The following is a 23,440-nucleotide window of genomic DNA, read 5'->3' as shown; positions in this document are numbered from 1 at the left end:
GTGGTGCTGGGGGATTGAACCGCAGTCCCTGTGCTTTGCTAAGCTTGTTCTAAGTAGGTGCTTTAGACCACTGAGCCATCTCACCAGCCCAGAAGGAAAAAAATTTAAATGGCTTTATTGAAAGTATCTTAAAAACCTATGAAGTTCTATAACAAAGAATCTTAGAACAGCAACAAAGACTACATCAAGCAAATTATGATTAAATATAACCTTCTTCTCTTGAATTTGTAAGTACTTGTCTCAGTTACTTTTCTCTCATTGCTGGGACAAAATACCTGACACCCAAAATGAAGGAAGGAAAGATTTATTTAGCTCACAGTTAGTGGAGATTTCAGTTCATACTCATGCTGGCGCCAAGGCAGAACAGCACATGCCAGAGAGCAGCAGTTCATGGTGGTGGAAAACAGCAGGAGCAAAAGGGAGGATTAGGGCCGTGGAGATAGCTCAGCTGTCTAAGTACCTGCCTAGGAAAGTGCAAGGACCCAGGTTTGATACCTGGTACCACATGCTGCTGGCCACCAAGACCAGACATTGGGGTGCGGGGCCGGGGATATAGCTCAGTAGAATAAACGCTTGCCTGGCAAGCACAGGGTCCTGAGTTCAATTCCCGGTACCACACACACACACACAAAAAAGTAGACATGGTGGTACATGCCTATAATACCAGCGCTGGGAAAGCTGAAAACAGGAGAATCATGAGTCTGAGCTGCATAGTGAGACTCTGTACCAAATACATTTTTTAAAAAGAGGAGTAATAGTGGCAACAATGAATACAGGAAAGCAAGTCTGTCTCTCTCATGCTGCATTCAGGCTCTCCACCTCAGGCTGGGTATAGCACTCACACCCATAATCCCAACACTGGTCATGAATTAGTCACAAACTCTAGAAGTCCATCTCATAACTGGATGAGGCTTTGCGGGGACAACTAGACACAAAGCATAACACTACTTGACAGCTGCAAGTAAAAACTAAAGTAGCTTGAAGTGTAGGGCCCACCAGATAGCTCAGCAGACTAAAGTGTCTGCTTAGGCAGACCCAGGGACCCAGTTCGATCCCTGGGGTTGCTGTGCTGTCCCCATTCCGGGGGTGTGCTGAGAGGGTCACCAAGACTGGGCATAGTGGAGCGCGTCTGTAATCCTACCGCTTGGGAGGCTGAAAACAGGAGAATCACTACAAGTCCAAACTGTGCAGTGAGACCCTGTACTAAATAAATTTACGAAAAAAGAAAGAAAGCCAGCCAGCCAGCCAGCCAGCCAGCGGCCATTTTCCTAGAAACCAGAGCTGAGGAGGAGACTGGGTAGCCCTCAGGCTGACCTGCAGGCCTAGTCCATTCCTTTTTACAGATTTCAGGTTTAAAAACCTACCACTTTGCCTCTTCCAAGCTGTGACTCTAATATTTGGCACTACTCTTCTAGATTGGTTGTTTACTGTTAGTCAAAAACTTTGTCTCTTTAAAAAAGGGGATACAAAAAGAAATAAACAGCCTCAAAAATAAATTCAAAATAGTTCAAAGATATAAATGTATACAGCAAAACACAACACAAATTAAACAAACAATTTGGACCTAATAAAAATTAAGAATGTTGTGCATCAAAGGACCCTATTATAGTGGAAAGGCAAGCCAAAGAAATTGGAGAAAATATCTGTAAACTGCATATCTTAATAAGAAACTAATACATGGAAATATATAACTTAATAGTCTTAACACTTGTAATCCCAACTCTTGAGAGACTGTAAACAGGTGGATCACTAAGAGTCCAATCTAATAGTGAGACCCTGAAGACCCTGTAGACTATTCCTTAAAATACAAAAAAAAAGTTTAATACTGCTTTTAACAATAGCTATCAAATTATAGTGTTACATATTTAATAATCAATATATCAACAATAAAAAGGCTACTTATAATAACATCTAAGAATATAAAGTACTCAGAAACAGAGCTAACTATAACTTTGTAAGAATTTTTAGTGGAAAAACTGTAAAATCTCTTTGTAAAAAATTAATGAAGACCTGGATAAAATGTAAGATAATGAAAGATATATTAATAAACTGAAAAGCTCAATATTGTAAAGAAATCAACTCAAATACAGCTTTATACTCAGAAATGTAATTCCAACCAAAACCAACAAAATTTGTGTACATTTGTGTCAGTGGAGGAGGAGACTGCTAAAATCTACATAAATATGCAAAGCTAAAAAAAACTGCCATGCAACTCCTGAAAAATAAGATGGAGTTTTGTTTAACCCAATACCAAGAATTAGTAAGAAAATGTAAGAACCAGAATAACACTTTATTGTTACGGCAAGTTATCTCCATGAAGGAACCAAACACACATGGAAATTCTGTTAGAGAAACTATGAACCTCTCAGTAAATGATCCTTGAATAAGCAGGTATACATAGAAAAACCCTAATCTTTATATCATACGTTACCAATAAAGTAAATGTCAGGTGAATTAAAAATGTAAATATGAAAGGTAAAATAATGAATCCTTAAGAACATGAAATAATATTCTTAAAAATCCTGGGCTAGGAAAGATTCTGTGTGTGTTACAAACACACACAAGAAGAAGATTAATGCCAACTGAAACTAAAGATTTTTTAAAGTTCCATTCAGAGTAAAAAGTTTAGTAACCCACTGGGAGGGGATATTTGCAACAAATATAACACAGTACTACTATTGTACAATAAATTTCATAAATCAATAAAAGATAATACAACAGAAAAAGTCAAAAGACATTCTCAGAAAATAGCTTACAAAGAAATTCTTAAGTGCAAAATTATAAATAAGCAAAATGACATTTAAAAATCATACTTCAAAGCAAAAATTTTCAAACAGTTAGTGTAAATGTAAACTGAGACAACCTTTCAGAAAAAGTTTCACAATACCTGTAAGTCAGAAAATGTTTATCTCACAATCCATCAAAATCTCACTATTAGGGCTGGCCAAATAGTTCAGCGGATTAAAGTGCCTGCAAGCAGGAGTAGGGGCCAGGAGTTCGGTCCCCAGGCCTGCCATGCCAGCCCTGCCCCCGGGGCATGCTGAGACTGCAATTGAGACTGGGCCTGGTGGCACATGACAATCCCAGCTCTTGGGAGACTGCAAGCAGGTGGATCACTACGAGTCCGGTCTAAATAGTGAGACTCTGAACACCCTTGTAGACCCTTCCCTAAAATACCGAGGGAAAAACAAACAAACAAACAAACAAACAAACAAAAAAAAAACCTCACTACTATAATATCTACCCATTCATCTGTGTGTGGATCCATCTATATTCATCCAACATTAGTATTTTATGGATAAACTATACTAGACTTATTGACTGGCAGACAATGCAACAGAAAAATATGAATAAATTACTGTTATGTACATTAATGCAGATGTAGCTGAGAAAAATAAATGAAAGAACCAAGGCACAGCAGAATTGGTGGCTATATCACAAACAAACAAAATTATTCTACTTTCACAAAGCTTGCAGCAGTTACATGGACTGTCAACTTGAATGCCGCCAAAAGGGCATGCAAACTATATTTCTCCACGTGTCTGGCTGTGTCACAGAGGCATGACCAGGACCTCAGGCACTGTACACATACTGTGTCTGGTTCTTGCCCTGGTCCTCTCCCATGCTGTACCTCTGCTCCCCTTTCCAACCAGGATGAAGCAAGCAGCTCTGTTCACTTTCATGATGTTTCTGCCTTGGAGCCAGGTATCTGGGGGTAGAATCCTTTGAAACCATGAGCCAAGTATATCATTTCCTCTTTTAAACTGTGGATGCTGGTATATGGTTTCAGCAGTGAGAAAGCTGACCACTGCAAAGCTCAACAGTATCTTTTTTATATAACCATTTTAAGCTAAGCTTGATGGCACATACCTGTAATCCCAGCTACTCCCAAGGCTGAGAAAAGATGATCACCTGGGAGTGTTTGGATATCATGTAATCATTAAAAATAATGTCATGAAGTCACTGAGAAGAAAAATGTTCAATATATGACACTAAGAAATAATGCTAGTCTTAAAATGTAACATAATGGCATTTAAGTCTCTATGGAGAAGAGGGAGGAAAAATGTACAGGAAAAAGGAATTGCACTAATATGTTACACTGTCATCTTTGAAGATTTAGAAATTTTTTCCTTTATGCTTTTTTGGGATTTCTGTTCAATACTGCATTTACATTTGTTTCTAGAGACTAAGTGTAAAGTTAGAAGGAAATTTGGCAAATTTAAACATTATTTAAAAATTCTAAAGGTTAGTCCAATTCCTACCCTTTAATCTAAGAGATAAAACAATGGTAGGATAAGAAAACAAAAGCAATTTGGGTAGGAAGAAATCATGAAAAAGATCTGGGAAGATGTGTTAAGACTATGTTCTTAGTGTGGGCAAACAATACAATGTGTGTACAGAAAACTAACCAAAAACCAAGCACAACTAATTTTGCACACTAACACTGAATGGACAATCTATAAGCACTACATAAAAAAACAGACAAAGAAACTAAGTATATCTACAAGTAAAACAGAGAAGGCTTATGACAATTAGCTTCTAGGATTCTTCTATTTCAAGTAATACATACTTCCAAAAATAACACTCAGAAGGGCAACCCTTACAAGGAAATTTTTAAAAAGGCAGTATGGTGGCACACACCAATAATCCCAGCTACTTGTAAGGCTGAGCCAGGAAGACTAAGTTGGGAGGCCAGTCTTGGCAACTTAGCAAGGTCCTATCTCAAAGGGTTTTTGGATCCAGGGGATGTATGTTGCTCCATAATACAGTATTCCTCTCAATAAATCCCCAATACTCCTCCCCAAAAAGTGCATTAATTCACATAGCATTAAAAAGTCATTATCTAATCTTAGACCCACACACAATATTCAAATCTTGAAAATATCTAATACTCTCAGTTCAAAAACAGGAAATAGATGCTTCTCTATTCCTCCTTCTAAGTACAATTTAAAATGTGTGTTAAACAACAAAACAGTAAAGGCTAGAGAAGGCAGAGAAGTTAGGAACCATAGAATCCAAGGTTGATGATGGTGAATTCTTATCTCAAAGTGAATGAGAAAAACAAGCCAACACCATGGTGATATGCATGTTATAATTTTGTGACAATTTTAAAATAACTATCACAAAGATGTCCTACAAAGCAATTATTAACATGCATGAAACCAATGGGAAAAAAATCTTAGCAAAGATCACAAATAAAACTAAAATAACTCACTAAGTAGACACAACAGAAGGATGAAGATCTCAACAAAGAATATGTGACCCTGAAGATGAAAACAGAAAGTACGCATTTTAAGAAAGGGGAAAAAAAGACTATTTCTTTATTTATTTTGTATTTAGTACAGGGTCTACAGGGTCTCACTGCATAGATCAGATTCGTAGTGATCCTCCTGTTTACAGCCTCCCAAGTGTTGGGCTTACAGGCGCGTGCCACCACACTCAGTCTCAACTGCTGTCTCTGCAAGCCCGGGGTTGGGGCCAGCACGGCAGGCCTGGGAATCGAACTCCTGGCCCCTGCGTCTGCCTAAGCAAGCACTTTAATCAACTGAGCTATTTGGCCAGCCAAAAAACAGACTTAAAAAAGGATTAAACCATCATGTCATCCCACAAGGAAAGGAGAAAAATGGTGGGATTAAAAAAGTACTCAAAGAAATAATGGTTGAAACCCTCCCAAACTTGGCAAAAGACATAAACCCATATATTCAAAAAGCTGAGGTGAGAATAAGTCTAAAGAAATCTATGTCAAGACATATGAATTCCTTGGAAACTAAAAAAGAATGAATTTTGAAAATTTGAGAGAGAGGAAAAAAAAAAAGCTCTTCTATAAGGGCAAAATAACTCAACTGAAGGATTTCCCATCACAAACCAGAGGCAGAGGGAAGTTACATAACACCTTTAAAGGGCTGAAAAGAAAAGAACTGTCAACCCAGTTATACATTCAGTGAAAATACTCTCCAGGGATTATAGAGAAATCAAGGCCTCAGTTGAAGAAAAACTAGAAGATTTCTTGACAGGAAACCAAACCTAAAAGAACAGCCAAAGAAAGATCTCTAAACAGAAAGAATGCCAAGAAACTACTCTGTATTAAAAATGAAAATACAGTCTTCAATAATGTGTAAATACTATTTTATGTGGGGCGATTAGAGAATACTGCCCTAACACTGTGCTAAATTGTATGCTATAGGACAGTGATGGTGAACCTTTTAGAGACCAAATGCCCATACTGCAACCCAAAACCTACTTATTTGTCACAAAGTGCCAACACTGCAATTAAACTTTAATGCTCAGCTGCTGGGGCAATTCTGGGGTGACTTGGCATGCCTGCTGAGAGGGCTCTGCATGCCTACATGCCTACTGCAGCACACATACCATGGGTCTGCCACTGCTGCTATGGAATTCACTCAATGTGATAGTTAGGATAGTTAAACAAAAACTTACACAAACCATGAACACTCAGCCGAGGGTATTAAGCTTTTATTAGACTGTGACTATCATTTCTGGAAAACCAAACTCAAAATCATTTCAGGTTATGCTAAGTTTTTCAACAAGTATGACTTGCTGTGGGGCCTTAAAAAAAGTAAAACTACTATGTAGATCTGCCAACTTCACTTCCAGTTATAACCAAAAGAACTGAACAGGTGTTTGTTTATATCAGCATTATCAAAACAGTCAAACAGAAGCAACTTAAGTTTCTACCAACTAATTCATGGATGAACAGTCCATGAATGAAAAACATTTACAAATATACACCAGGGAGTATTACTAACAAGCTAAAAACCATGTAATCCCAGCTACGTGGGAGGCTGAATCAAGAGGATCACAAATTTCAGTATAGTTTACCCAATTTAGTACAACCCTGTCTCAGAAATAAAAAAAGGGCTGGGAATATACATCAGGTAGATTTATCTGGGGCTGGGGATATAACTCAGGTGCATAGCACCTGCCTGGCAAGCACAAGGTGAAAGTCTACTAAACTATTTTGATCTTATATAACTTATTTTTAGTTACTGAACAAACTATATTTAGCACTGAATTACTAGAAAACTAAAAATGTGAAGTTTCAGAGTTTTAAATTTACAATGTATTTGACTACAATCAACATACTTTGACAATGAAAGCCAATTACTAAATAGCTAATCACATATTACACAAAATTGTATTTATATCTTTTGATATCAGACCAGTGTTCGTATTTTACAAACAAAGAAAAAGAAATCCAAGACATGAAATGACTCACTCAATATTACATCTGAACATAGGTCTTCAATGATAAGCAATGCAAGCCTATAGGTGACTTTATGATGCTGGTATATTTGTGGCACTAAAACTGCAAGGCACTATTTTTTCTCTCATTTCTGTACCAATACTCTTTCCACTTCTGCCTTAATTCCATTTAATAACTGTTCCAGTAATGGTCATAGGTTACCCACTAAAAAAAATTTTAAGTATCTAACCTTAGAAACTCAAACTATTCTCAGGAGACAAAATAATAAATCCTTATTATTATTCCTGTGATTTTTCTTTTTCTTTTTTTTTTTTTTTTTTTTTTCTTTTAGTACAGCTAAGTTTTCCTCCGTGAGTGGGCTACTGCTGACAAGCAGTGACTCAGCTTGGGATAGAACCAACTTGTTTACAGGTTTTGAATGTTCTACTGCAATATTACCAAATCAGCGCTTGTTTATCTGTTACCGTGTGTTTTATTTAAATCATGGCTGAAAACTTTGAAGTAAAATTATTATATTCCCATGATAGTCTAAACATGAAAAGTTACCATTTCAAAAACGTTAGGGGTATTCAGAACTATTTAAACACTGACTTTCTATGGAGTGGCCCATGGTAGATGAGAACAGCACTGCACAGCCTACTCCAGGCTAGAACGCTCAGGTCAGAGTGACCCCCTCCTTTCAGGTAGGTAATCGTACACAAAACACTTGTCTTCAACATTCAGCCTCCTCCAAGAGATTAATTACGTCTCCTCTATATTAAAGTTTTTCTGAATATTGAAAAATAATTCCTTGAAAATGCTCTATAACTTATAAAATACCATAGAAAGTAAGGTATTATTATAGAACTGTCAGTTACTATCCTTAGAGTAGATTTAAGGTTAATTATCATATAAAATAAAAGTAATGTTACAATTTACAGTATGTAAAATTTCAGAAGACTATCCTTGGTGGTTAGAGTAAGAGAAACTATTAAATGAGGAAAATCTGCAAAGATCTTTTGTTTTCTGACTGCATATTCTTCTCACAAAGCTTAACAAACATAAAAAGCCTACTTCTTCAGAATATTCTTTATCCTTCCTCCCTGTAAGCACCTAGCAAAACCTTAAACATATGTAACTGCACAAAGTGTTAGATTAGGCTCAATAAGAAAGCACATGAAAAGATGTTTCATATCATCAATCATTAAAGAAATGCAAATTAATAACAAAGAGATATTACTTGACGCTTACTAAAAATTTTTTTGTTTGTATCATGAATCAAACTCAAGACACTGCTTGCTATGCAGGCGCCATGCTAAAATGTTTTTTCTATACAAACCCCATCACTCCTAAGTTTCAACAAGGATGAGGATTAACTAAATTCTCACACACTGCGGACTAGAATGCAAAACAGTATATAGAATTTCAGAAATAAACTTCTTACAAAATGAAACATCCATCTATCCATGAGCTTATACACAAATATTTACAGAACCTTATGCAGAATCATGAAAAAACTGCAAACAACCTACATGTCCACCAGTTGGTAAGTTGAGAAACGATCTGCAGCATTCATCAATAAAAAGGAGTAGATCACTAATACACGCAACAGATGACTCTCAAGTGCTTTATGCGAGCTGAAAGAAGCCACACTCAAAGCTGAGATACATTATCTGATTCCATTTATATAACAGTCTATAAACAGTCAAATGTGACAGAAACAAATCAGTGGTTGCTAGAACCTGGAGTTTAAAAAAGGAGGTAAACTAGAACTTTTTTGAAATTATGGTAATATTCTAAATTTGATTACTGTAGTGGCTATACAGCTATATAAACCTATGTACTTTTAAAGGTGAACTTTATTATACACGTAGCTTTTTCTATAAATGTAAACTATAAAAATCAGTAAACCTGACTTGTTAAAAAAGATTGCATTCAAGCTCTTCCACTATGAACTTTTATGGTTGGTACATTGCTCTTCACCCTGAAAGTAAACATAGCCATTCACTTTTTTATATCCCTTTAATTTTTGGGGGCACTTAAAGTTGTATTGGTATTACACTAATGGTAAATAATGTGATGGTAAGTATTTTAAAACACATAAATTTTTTCACGTCTTTAATAAAGATGCTTGTTCTTAGGGATCTAATTTTTCACCAGTTTACTTTCATTATTGCAACACCTATAAACAGACAAAAGTAATAAATTACCGATCTACTGTAAATTTAAAAATAAAAAGATTAAAACGCCAAACATACAACTTTGTTTATGAGATGATAACAATGTAAGTTCACAGATAGCTACTTTATTATTTATTAAAACTATGTTACAACTTTTAGATAAGTCACACCAGCATTGTATATATTATTGTAACCTAGAACTGAGATTGTAATCAAGACTCCCCTGTATTAAAGTGTTAGTGTTACTCGGAACACTGGGGATATTCTGTAGAAGACTTCATTCATTTCCTAACTTACAACACTGTGCTCAGTCACTGTGCTGCCCAGAAAGAAGCGGGTGAGCGAGGGGATCCTCTGTACTACAGCTCCTATCAAGACGACTGCCCACAGACAGCAGTGGTGAGGCACACAGTGAGCAACAGCTATCGAGGCTGCACACAGGAACACACTGCGCACTCACAGCTAGAAAAGCACATCACTACAAGCCTATGCCTTGGCCCTCAGGGAAAAGCAGAAATTATGTGAAGTACACTGAGCCTCACACTTGCAAACTTCCCTTCTAACAGCAGGTGTGAGAAACTGTTTGAGACTATAGATCTACATAGACAAGGACGAACCACTGGCCTATTTCTAAGTTTAAGAGGTCGTCCAGTTTCCTTATTTGAAGACATCAACCTTTTCATTATGTGCATCAAATAAATGACAAAAATGCCAAAGGATATCTTGCCAAATGACTCACATATAGAAAATGTGCTAAGATGTATTAAGATGGGAAACATTTCATTCTTTTGTCTAATTATGTAACTGCAAACTTAGAGAAAAAAGTACTAGCAAGTTTCCCTCTCATTTTCATTTGTGTAAATTTTTAATATTAATGCATTAAACATAAAACATTTATGTAAGTAAAAATGTCTGTGAACAAGTTTCAGCAATTAGTATTTATAAAAATTATAGACAATTCTGTTAATTTTTTATTGAGAAAAAAATCTCCAAGTATTTCTTACCCCCTAATGTGTCTACACAATAAAAATCTACATTCTTGCTAGACATACAAAACCTTTGGAATTTTTAGACACAACAATGCACCCTGCCCCAACACCTAAACTAGATTTCTGCCATTTAAAAAAACACTACAGGGGCTGGTGAGATGGCTCAGTGGTCTAAAGCACCTACTTGGAACAAGCTTGACAAAGCACATGGACTGCGGTTCAATCCCCCAGCACCACATGCCAGCCAGCCCCGCCTCCTGGTGGGCTGAACTGGCCACACACACACACAAATAAATTAAAAACAAAACAAAACAAAACAAAACACTAGAAACATTTGTTTTGAAAGTTATTCCTTTTAACTAAAGGCTTCACCACTCTTCGAACAGTCCTATCTTCCTTCACAATCTAGTCCAAGTGTTCCATTTTCTCAGAATGCCCTAAATAAAATCAGATGCTCCTTCCTCTATGGCCCCACTTTATTTCCCCAATACACATCTGTCTCATCTTCTGTCTCTTCCATTAGGCAGACTAGAAGCTAGAATGAGGCTAGGTTCCTTTTTCATCTTTGAACCTCTGGTTCCTCCCAGGTACCATTAAAAGTCCATTTATTATTAAATAAAAATATGTATCATTTGAAAAAAGAAAGAGCTTTAGACCCAAACTATAATGCTTTGGTTATACTAGAAAATTCCACCTAAGTCAATGACTCAGGTTTATAATTTTCACAGTTTTCCTAAAGGTCAATCTACCACTCTACCAGAAGTATTAGTCACTGTATTCAGAAAAATATAAATTCCAGATCTTTATTTTAATTATGTCACTTAACAGTCTTGACTTTTCTCCACTATAAAGTCCTCTATTTAACATAAGCACAGTGTACTACTATGTGAAAGAATACAATTCTTACACCAGTCAGCTACACAACATGAAAATATATATAAAGCACAATAACACAACTGACAGGGACAATCTCTTTTATTCATGTTACTGAATTCTATTCCAGAGTTATAGAAGTTTAGAATTATCAAACACATGAAGTTCTCTCAGATATGTTATTCTTAAAATGGATCTTTAAAATAACATTTCACATTGAATCCTTACAAACAAGTAATTTGTTAATCTAGTAAATTATTTTAACAACTATTTAAATATTTCAGACCAGTTTTTCTCAGGACTTCATTGGCTTACACAATATTTTTAGTATTTGCACTTTTTAAATGTTCTATTTCTCAAAGCAGTAAAGATAGGTCTTGGGCCAAGGAGACAGCTCAGTAGAATAAGCGCTGGCCTGGCAAGCGCAAGGACCTGAGTTCAATCCCCAATTTCACCAAAAACAAACAAATAAAAAACCCCAAAACGATAGGTCTTACTTGATCATACAAAAGAACCAGTGAAATCTAACATTCATTTAGCTTAGTACTATGGACAATAAGTTACTTAGCTGACAAGCTATAATCAGAACTATAATTGCAAATGACTAACAAATCTAAAATATGACTTCATTTTTACTTATTCAATAAATATTTATTGTACAATATACAGCAGCACACTGTGTTGTTCCTGAGGAAAGCCAAAAGGATGAATATAGCAATAGCAGTGAAAGTAGTAACTACAGATAATACTCATTGAATGTTTATAATATGCAGGTCATGCTATATGTATCAACTCAATTTTATTGACGTTACTGAGTAGTTACTATTATTCTGATAATTTAGGGTACTGGGAGATCAACTAGTCTGACATTATACAACTAGTATTAAAACCTAGTGACTTTGGTTATGGTGTCTTGATTTTGAGGAAATTCTAATATAATAAAAGCATTAATATAAATAACAACTTGAAGATAAAAATTTTTCACTTCCAAAAAATACAAAGCTATAGAGTTTCAGAGCTAGAAAAACACAATCAAGCTAAGAGAAAAAAACAGGAAAATTTTCTTGTATGAAATTAGAGAGGCTAGAGTTTATTCAGTGGGCAAGATTTTTAGGTACATTTTTAAAAATATCAAAATTTGAGATATATACAAGCATATTACTCGTATCTTAGTAATTTTCATAAAAACTGTATTCCCAACAAGTTATAACACAATAGCTCTGTGTAAGCACAATTGTTTATATCTATTATTAGTTTACATATACAAGGTTCAGTTTAGTTCTATTATAAAGGATAGAATTACTCCCACACCTAAAAGCAAAGCAAACTGAAGTACACAGTAGAGCAAAGAAGACACATCAATTTATTTACAGACCTGTATCCATCCCACTTTATACTGTACCCATTGAAAAGCAGGCTCAGAATCCCAAAGTGAAAGATCACATTTTGTCAATTATTTGCCATCACTGCCAATTACAAAAATTTTGATGCAAGCCTTTTATAAAGGAGAGTGTATATTATATTTTAAGAAAGCAATACCTGGAGAACACTTTAAAAACTCTGTAAATGAACCTCATAAAATATGCATCTGCAGATCATGATGTCTACTATACATGCTGCCTGAACCTTAAATGAATTTGTTTTAATAGATGTCTTTTGAAAGTGTGATTTGCAGTAGCTATTTAAACACATATGTAATACTAAGATTTTTCCAAGCCTCTATTTTCAAATTGATACAATCTTTTCTTTCCAACTTGGGCTATCACAGTCCTCTGCTATTCTGGAAATGTTCATATCTCCTCCCCTGCAGCTTGGCAAAAACTACACTCTGGTCACAAGACACAAAATTTTGTTGCTGTTGTTTTTAGCATATATTTATTTATTTATTTTAAAATTTTTGATACAGGGTCTCTCTTTGCAACTTGGACTCATAGTGATTCTCCTGTTTCAGCCTCCCTAGCACTGGGATTACAGGCATGTGCCACCATATCCGGTTTAAGACACAAAATGTTGAGGTGACTAATAAAAAAGAGAAAATAAAAGAGACTTAAATAGTTTTCATGTAAAAATTAAATTTGACCTATTTAAACCTAAAACTCGGGGCCGGTGGTTCAGTGGAATAAGCGCTTCCCTAGCAAGCAAAAGGGTCTGAGTTCAATCCCTGGTTCCGCCAAAAAATAAATAAATAAATAAGCAAACAAACTTAAAACTCTATGATGAGCCAGGGAGATGGCTCAATAGTGCTGGGGGGACGGCTCAGTAGAATAAGTGCTTGCCTGGCAAGAGCAAGGGCCTTGAGTTCAATCCCTGATTCTGACTAAAAGAAAAAAAAAAAAAAAAAGGAATACTCCAAAAAAACTAAACATATATAGAATATTGAAGCTACAGCCCTACATCTTACAGAAAAAAAAAAAAAAAAAAATCAATTCAAAATGGATCAAAGGGGGGCCGGGGAGATGGTTCAGTGGAATAAGTGCTTCCCTAGCAAGTGCAAGGGTCTGAGTTCAATCCCCGGTTCTTCCAAAAAACAAACAAACAAACAAAAACCAGCTAGCAAAATGGATCAAAGATCTAGGTATAAGACCTAAAACTATGAAATTGCTAGAAGAGGGGGCAACCCACTTCAGCACCCCTTCTGTTCTTCTCTCACATAGCTTTCTTTTCCCCAATAAATGTTCTGCTCTTAACCTCCGTTTGTTTCTTCAGTTTTAGAGAACACAAACTCATCCCAGGTACCTTTCAGGTTGGGCAATTCATTCCCCTATATCATTAGTATTAGGACAAAAAATACAAAAATAGGGCTGGAGAAGTAGCTAGCAGTCTAAGGGTCTGCTTGGCAAGCTCAAGGACCTGGGTTTGATCCCCAGTGTGCTGGCCCTGTCCTGGGTGCACTGAGCCAGCCACTGAGACCAGGGGTGGTAGTGCATGCCTGTAATCCCAGCTCTGGGGAGGCTAAAAACAGGAGGAGGATTAGTATAAGTCTCAGCAGTGTAGCAAGATCCTATACCAAATACATAAAAATTAAAAAAAAAAAAAAAGAAACTGCTAAAAGAACATGGGAAACACTTAAGTCGCTGCTACAGTCAATGACTTCCTAAATAGCATTCCAAAAGGGCAAGAAATAATAGATACGAGAAAAAAAAAAAAACCCTACAACTACACCAAATAAAAGTTGCATAACAAATGAAACAATCAAGTAAGGACAGCCTACAAAATGGGAGAAAACTTCTGCCAGTTACTCTCCCAGCAGAGGATTACTATATAGTACACATAAATAACTCAATAAATAAGTAGCCAAATCAATAAAAAGGCAAATGGACTGAATGGATGGAAAAGTACATATGAATAGTAAGTACATGAAAAATGCTCAACATATTTAGGCATCAAGGAAATGTAAATCAAAACTACACTGAGACTATGTCACCCTAGATAGAATCACTATTACCAAGAATACAAAAAAAAAAAAAAAGTGTTGCTAATGATTTGGGAAACAAAGAAATTCTTCTACAATGCTGGTGGGAAGTTATAGTACAACTATGAAAATTAGTTCCTCACAAAACTAAAACTAAATTCCATATGAGCCCACCATACCACTTATGGTTTATATCTAGATGTCCATAAGACACTCAGGCACTCAGAGGAAGAAGCTTATGGAAAGTGACTGGATTGTGGGGCTCTACAGCTTGCTCGGTTTTGGAAGGCGGAGGCTCGCTGGAAGAGGCCAGTTCCTGGGATTGTGACCAGGAGAGGATATCCCCCTTCCTGGCTCTTTCCTTCTCTTTTTGCTTTTTGGACGCCATGACATGAACAGCTTTCCTCCATCCAGTCTCTTCCACTGTGCCTTCCTTTCTTGGTGCCAGCTAACTATGACTCAAAAACTAAGCCAAAACAAACCTGCTAAGTTGCAGGTGCTAGGCACCATGTTCCAGAAAGAAGGAAAGTGACTAAGACACCCCTCCTTGACATATACCTCTGGGAATTAACGTCAGCATACCATAGGGACACCTGCATATCCATATTTATTGCAGCACAATTCACAACAGCCAAAATATACAATCATCCTAGATGCCATATGTACGTATATATCATTCAGCCATTCTAAAAAAATGAAATCATGTCATCTGCATGAAAATGGATACAAATGGAGGTCACAATGTTAAGTGAAATAAGCCTGCCTCAGAAAAACAACTACAGTATTGAATGTTTTCCCTAACATGAAGAATTGAAAAACAAAACACACACGTAAGAGAACAGATTTCACAACTATGAGAAGTGAATTACTGTTGTTTATAAGCCATCTAGTTCGTGGTATTTTGCTTGAGCAGGCCAAACAGACTAAAACACTGGGAATCTATGAGGAAATTATCCAGACACCTCATCCTACAAGGAAATTAACAAGTATCAACTGGTAAATTCCCATTCAGCTTTTTAAGGCCTCTGTCTCAAACATGTATACACTTGCAATCATTATTATCCATCTAATTGTCTAATGTAAAAATCAAAGTCCATAAGGCCAGCCAGATAGCTCAGTGGATTAAAGCAACTGCTTAGGCAGAACACAACAGCCTGGGTTCCATTCCTGGCATGCAGTGCTGGTCCCACCTCCAGGGAGCACTGAGATGCGATTGAGCCTGGGTGTGGTGGTACATGCCTGTAATCCCAGCACTTCGGAGGCTGTAAACAGGAGAATCACTACAAGTCCAATCTACATAGTGAGACCTGTAGACCCTGTACCAAATACATTTTAAAAAAAAAGTCAAAGTCAAAAGCAAACAAAGAGATAATCTGGAGGAAAAATAATATGCAGAGAAGACAACCACCAATATTTCCTAAGACTATACACACTAAAACATGCAGTTTTCGGGGGGGGGGGGTTTGGTTTTATTGTAGCAGAAATTAAAAAATAGGAGAATTGGAAAATAAAGTTGCAAAAGATCTCTTAGAAAGAAGAGGGGAGGTGGGGTGTGGTGGTGCACACCTATAATCCCAGGTACAGGGTCTCGCTACACAGAAGCTGAGGGAGGAGGATCACTGCAAGAGACCAGCATGGGCTACAAAGCGATCTCAAGACCAGCCTAAACTGCATATCAAGACGCTGTCTCAAAAAGACAAAAGACAAAAAAAAACAAAAAACAAAAAACAAAACAAAACAAAAAAAATGGGGCCAGGGAGATGGCTCAGTGGAATAAGCGCTTCCCTGGCAAGCGCAAGGGCCTGAGTTCGATCCCTGGTTCCGAAAAAAAAAAAAAAAAAAGACAAAAGAGGGAGGAATGGAAAACAAAATTAAACCAGGCACTAGGCTCACCTAAATGGTAAGAATTCAACAGAAAGAACAGAAAAAAATGAACGGAAGAAAATTAAAGAAATTACTTTAAGGAAATTTCCAGAACTGCTAAAATAAATTCTACAATAAATCGAACTGCACTGAACCTAGCAGAACAGATAAAAGCAGACTTATGCCAAGATACCTAAGACAGGAATTTTGGAATTTTTAAGGCAAAGATTCCCAAGCTTCCAGAGAGGACTAAAAGTTTAAGGACAGTGAGAAAGATGCTAATATCTCACTAAGCAGACAACAGAGGCATGCCTTCATTAGTCTAAGAAAAAAATGTCACACTGAAAATTCTCTGCCCAGCCAAACTGTAAAATAAGAGAAAAAACATTTTCAGACATGTAAAGGCTTAAGAAAATATACTCCCTCAGAAAAGTGACAAATGAGAAAGCAAATAAAAGACACAGAAGTTAGAACTGAAAGGAAGCAAACAAGACAACAGCAGCACAGATGTTGTAGGTTTAAGAAATTCAGCTGGACTGGAGAGACAGCTCAAGGACCTAGGTTCAATCCCCGGTACCGCATGCCGTTCTGGCCACCAAGACCAGACGTGGTGGCGCACACCCATAATTTCAGGCCTTGGGGAGGCTGAGACAGGAGGATCACTACAAGTGCAAGCTGTGGGGGCCAAGGGGAGATGGCTCAGTAGAATAAGTGCTTGCCTGGCAAGCGCAAGGGCCTGAGTTCAATCCCCGGTTCTGCAAAAAAAAATAAAATAAAATAAAACAAGTCCAAGCGGTGTATCAAGACCCTGTAGCAAATAAACACATGAATAAAAGATTAAAAAAAAAATTAACCTTTTTTTTTTTCTTTCTTTCAGTCCTTTAGTTTCTTACACACTTGGTCTTTTTTTTTTCTTTCTTTCTAATGTGGAATAAAATGCTATTTAGTTTTGTTCTTCTGTAGCTAATATTTTTTATGTATATGCTTTATTTTTTTCTTTACAATAAGTTTTGGACAATTTCATTTTTGTGTATCTTGATATGATTTTATTCAAATTTCTTGTGCAAAAGGTTCATTTTTCTTGGAAATGTGGTGTTATAAGTTCAATTAAATTCAGAAATTTTAAATCTTTAAATATTTATTGCCTACCCCTTTCTACTTTGAGAATTCTAATGATATGAATGTTTCTTGATTTTGAAAAAAATAAAATTTATTTTAACTTAAAAAAAATTTAAAGTTCAGCTGGAACAAGTAGGAAGGCACTGGGAATTTTAGAGTCTAAAGTGGTAGATTTGAACTCAAAAAAGTTAATACCCCTGACAGAGACCTAAAGTTAAATCAGAGCTTAACAGGGGCCTTGTTGATACTGTGGGCATGTAGTTCAGGGGGCACCCAGCTTGAGAATCATTTAGCTAAATAAATGCATCGAAAAACAAGTAAAGCAAAATTTTTTAAAAAGATAGTTCAGAGAAAACCAAGTGTTACACAGAAAAGGAAGATAATCATAGTAGACTATCCAGATCAACTATGAATAGTTTATAGTTACAATATAAACCTTGTAGCATTGATATGCCCAAACAGTATGAAAATATATGAAGGATTGGGCCAGCTTTGTATGTGTGTTTATGGATCATTAAAGATGAGGTAACTTTCACCTTCCATTAGAGGTCAATGGATTATAGCTTAAACTGAAAAAAAATCAAGGAGCACTGTCAAAATACTAGTTTAAAATATGGAATTAAGGGGCCGAGGAGATAGCTCAGTAGAATAAGCACTTGCCTGGCAAGTGCAAGGGCCTGAGTTCAATCCCCGGTTCCACAAAAAGAGCTAAGTATCAAATGAATGAATTGAAACTGGTTGTCTTCAGGGAGCTTGAAATAAGACAGTGGGAGAATTTTCAGGTCTATAAATTTTGTAAATAGGTCCACACAGCTATTTAAGTTTTATAAATATGTACACATATAACTTTGATAAAAAGTATATTTAAAAAAACAGATGAGGCTACATTATGACAGACATTCCTACTAGTTAAGGCCACTGTGACTTAGAAGCAAATAGCTATATAACTCTGAGCAAATTACTGAACCTTTTAAGCCTGTTTCTTCATTTGTAAAATGAATAATGAAGAACAGCTGTCTTAAAGGGTACTTCTAAGGATTAAATGAGAGAAAATATGTAAACTGCTTAGTATAGTGGCTGGCACAAATTTTATAAGTAGTACCTATTACTTAATTTGCAATCAGAGAGTAAGAATTAGAAACTTCAAAATAGATATGTCATAATCTTGTTTATTTTAGAAGCAATCTTGGTAGGTGCAGGGCAAATGGCTAGGAAAAAAAAAGCCTACAAAGTTGGAGGCATACAAGTGGACTAGATTACTCAAGACAAATACTGTACACAGCAAGACAACAGAGGAAAATATAAACACCATGAACATAAAAAAGACAGTATCAGCACTATATAAATAACTATCTCAGAAACTATAATCAGATAGTCCAATAATTTATATAAAGAAATACAACTAAAAAAAAAAAAACCAACTGCTTAAATTTTAGTATACTGGTTCTAATTTTTTGATGTTTACAACCCTAAATTTTTACTTCTTCCTTGACATTACTTGACTCATATATAACTGCATTTAGCTTTTTTAATTTATTAATCATTCCAATTTATTTAATGATAAATTGATGGGTATAATTTGATATTCTTCTTACTGCCACAGGAAAAGTAATTACCTCAAAATTGAGGAAAAGGCTCATTTCATAAGACTTACCAAAAACAGGAATTGTCATTCTAGCACATTTCTAAATAATTTAATTAGGACAAATAAAATTAAGGGAATATTTACTTACTGGGTTCTACTGTAGATACTGATAAAGGAATTTTATAAGAAATCAGACAATAGAGGTGAAAAATAAGTTTACTAAAATATCAATATCCTTTATGTAGTTAGGAAGTACAACTAAGCCAAATATATATGTGATATACATTTTATATGTGACAAAAATCATACTGAATACTGGTTACTTTGTCATCATCACTATGTCAAAAAGCTCTAAATGGGGGGCCTGGCCTTAGCTCAGTTGTTTAAGTGGCTGCTTCCACAAAGCTGTCAGCCTCAGGTTGCTGTAGTTCGATCCCCACAACACTCCAGCCAGCCAAACCACCCCTTAGGGCATTTAGAGGAAAAAAAAAAAAAAGCTCTAAATGGAAGTAGTAATAACTGCATGGAAAAAAGAATAAAAATGCACTGAGACAAAACTTAAATTTCTCCCCATTTTCTTTCATTATATTACTATCTTTTCTCTATATGCCCCATGTAATTAAAGGTAAGTCATCTTAAAAGCATGACTATACACCTTATCCTTAATTATACTAAGATATTTATGAGGATAATTTTACCCTTAGCTTCTCCCTATATTGTTCAGTACAGTAAATACTTGATAAATGTGAATGTCACAAATTCTTATAAGGAATGAGAATAACAAAACAACAATCAAACCATAATTAAAACTGGGATACTATTTAAAAGCAAGTAATCCCAAAGTCACTATGAATATACCACAATCCAAAGATACACAGCAAAAATGAAACTGAGGGGGGAAAAGCCTTGTTCTCATCAATGAAGAGACCACACTGATTGTTCATTCTCAGGTACAACAATGTAGAAGAAATACTGAAAATGCTAGGTTATCCTAGCTAGAGCACCTGAGAAACAGATAAGGAACTAAAGATATACAAACTCAACAGAGATGAGCCCTCCAACTCCCTCCTCCATCTTCAAAGAGAAAAGGCTATAAAATGGGAAGTACTTAAGATTTGTCTCATCCAGAGGCAACTATCAAATTACAGAGATCCTACCATTTCTCAATGCAAAAACTTAAAATAACAGATCTCTTCTAAGAAAAAGATGTTATCAGAGATTAGTCATGAAGTAGGAAAACAGCTTGCCAATTATGCTGTGGAAACTTCCAAGCAGAGGATATCTGGTTAGAATTCTAAGTTTCCTTACAACCCCATAACCACATCAATGAACTCAATATATACTCCAGGAAGAATACTGTCCTAGATCTACAATATATACCAAACAAACAGCAAAGAGGGAGAAAGATCTCTGCTGGCAAAGAATTCCTAAGAAATAATATTTTACATAGTACAGATCACAATAGATGTGGCACTATAAACTGCCAAATGAATTCTATTCATATATAAAGGTTTTCTACAAATAAACGATCCCTAAGGTTAAATAAATGATATAAGGTTCTCATGGAAAAAAGATTTATGAAGGTTTGAATTAAGTAGAGAGAAATAGGAAAGACCGGACTAAACAAACAGAAGTGAAAAGAAGTCAGGGAGAAACCTGTTTGGCTACATTAAAAACTTGTTTCATGGGAAAACAGATAAGCTGGGGAAAGGCAGCTTTTGGCCACAACCAACTGTGCTGAGCTTTGAATACCTCGCTACATAGTTTCAAGTTTATCTTGCACACAGTCTCTGCAGCAACTATTCTACACTAACGTTGCAGCCACAGAAAATGAAAAAATAAGCCGCATGGTTGTGTTTCAATAATGAAATTTTAATTTCATATATCTGCAAGTGTCACACAATTTTTCTTCAACAATTTGAAAATGTAAACATCACTCAGCTCATGGGGCTATACAAACATAGGCTGCAAGCTTCATGGAACATAGCTTGCCAACCCTGTACTCTAAGCTGCTTCTTTAAGGTCCTCCAAAGTACATCTGTCCCTGAGTTTCAGGGACCAGAATAACGTATTATCCACTTAGCAACTATATGCATGTGCACACACACACACACACACACACACGCACACATACCCCCAATCAAGGTCTAAATCCCGGAGGAGTCAGAGAGGTTCCCTAGACAGAGGGTTGGGGGCCGGGGGAGTATTCTATTCTCTTTGCCATTTACTTATTATTTGACTCTGAATGCGTCACTTGGAATCCTCTAGCCTACTTTTTTTCATCTTCGAAGTGGAGGAGTTTAATTACTAGGTGATCACTACCATTCTCTTAGCCTTGGCACTGTACTACTTAAAAGGACTAGTAGAAACAACAAAGATCAAGCAGAGGTGACAATTAGGAACACAAAAATTAAGAGAAAGGCCTTGACTAAATGAGTGAGCAGCTAGAATGCTCAATATTAATTTTTTAAAATGTATAGGATTTTACAAAAAATCAAGGAAGAGGAGAGGGGGAATAAACCCAATAAATTCACTCACTGAAGAGATGGCTGGTGCTGTTCAGGACCAGCTTCCAGTAATCCAGAAGCAAGCAGGGAAGTGGAGGCAATCATTCAGATGAAGAATGAGTACTGTCACCACAGTTAGGTGACTAGCCAAAAAAAGGAGGCTCTCACACGGTGGCCTTCAGATCTGAAAGCACTATGCATGCATTTGCGCTTCCAACAATCATTACAGGGGGGAGACGAAGATGAGACTAAGGAATAAATACGAAATACAACCATACAGTCTAGAAAAAAGAAGAAAGGAGAAAAAGTTTATGATGAACTTGAAGCCTTGGATAAGAAGTTAGTCTTAACGGAAAGGGGTTCAATCCTTAAATTTCCACAAGGTAAAAAGCAGCTGCAGTATCAGTTTTGACAACCAGCTAAGTTCATGTGAAGCTGTTGCTGTGTTTATATCAAGCTTTCTATAAATCAAATTGCTATGGAAATATCTAATCATGGTTTTTCTTAAAGCAGAGTAAAACCAATGTTACATTTTTGCAACAGTGGAAAAACTAAGAAAGGGTTGTTAGCTTTTTGTAAGAATAAAAGCCAGCAACATGTAGCTCTAAAAGGAAATACATGTTTATACCTTTCTCCTGGCACCTATCACTTCCTTCCTTGCATAAGAGTTACTTATGCAATATGAAGTACCTTGCCCCTGGTTGGAGCTCAAGCAATACTAGTTCAGAAAGCACTCCAAGCAAGATTTTTAGTTAATTCACCTGTTTATCTGCTTGGCATCTAGTTAGCGATGCTTGATGAATAAATCCTGACACAACTCTGCCTTAAAAAAACTGCAAAACAACCATCACTGTCCATCTGATAACATAAAAATACTCATACTATACAGGTACATAACTGCATAATTACTTCTACACTGTATCTCACTTGCTTATGCAGCCACAAACTACAAAAAAAAGCAAAAAAGATAAACACTTTAAGAATGCGTCATAATCACTCATAAATATCAAGATCCTACACAACTAAGTTCAAGACAACACGTGTCTCTAAGATACATGAGAAATAAAACCCCAAAGCATCAGCCTGAAGATCATCAGTTAAAAATACATGTTTGAATACACTGGTGATATTTATAAAGCCAACAGCGATACTATTAATATATTGAAATTCACTGGCCAGTGCTAGAATCTATCCTTAATCTGCTACTACTGTTCAAGGGAAGCCAAGATGTCAAGGTTTCTCGTATCTCTTGCTTTTAACAATTTACGAAGTCACCCAAATTGGTAAACACAACCCAACAACGAAAGAGTTCAGCTGTCCATACGGTCACGCTCTGCTACCTCCCCCCATTTACCTCCAAAACCCGTTTACTACACTTTGCAGCGATCTCGGGCAGGTCCCATTTAGAAGCGCCAACGAGCACGACTACGGCACAGGAGTTGAACAAAGTCTTAACAGCAAACTCTGCCCTCTCGCAAGCCTCCTCCGGGGTGCAGGGCTCACCGGCCCCTGACGCTACCCACCGCCCCTGTCACAGCCAGAAGCGGCACGGTCATCCCGCCGTGCCCATCGGCATCAGTTCCAGAAGGTTTTCTTTGAAAGGCTCTCTCTCCGGGCTCCCCAGACGAGGTCCGGACCTCAAAGGCCGCCTCGCCCTCCTCGCCCGCCCGCCGCCCGGCTCCCCCGCGGCCGCGCGCCGCTCCGGCCA

The 23,440-nt window shown here is 36.6% G+C and overlaps 1 protein-coding gene across 5 annotated transcripts in view; it reads right to left on the bottom strand.

The window, feature by feature from the left end:
• Positions 1-23,440, bottom strand: part of Usp47 (ubiquitin specific peptidase 47) — a 105,728-nt gene that overhangs the window by 81,885 nt on the left and 403 nt on the right. The window lies entirely within an intron of this gene.

The sequence above is a fragment of the Octodon degus genome, unplaced genomic scaffold (assembly GCF_000260255.1).
Source record: "Octodon degus isolate 3935 unplaced genomic scaffold, OctDeg1.0 scaffold00067, whole genome shotgun sequence".
NCBI classification, from domain to species: domain Eukaryota; kingdom Metazoa; phylum Chordata; class Mammalia; order Rodentia; family Octodontidae; genus Octodon; species Octodon degus.
This window is presented reverse-complemented; position numbering and strand designations above follow the sequence as displayed.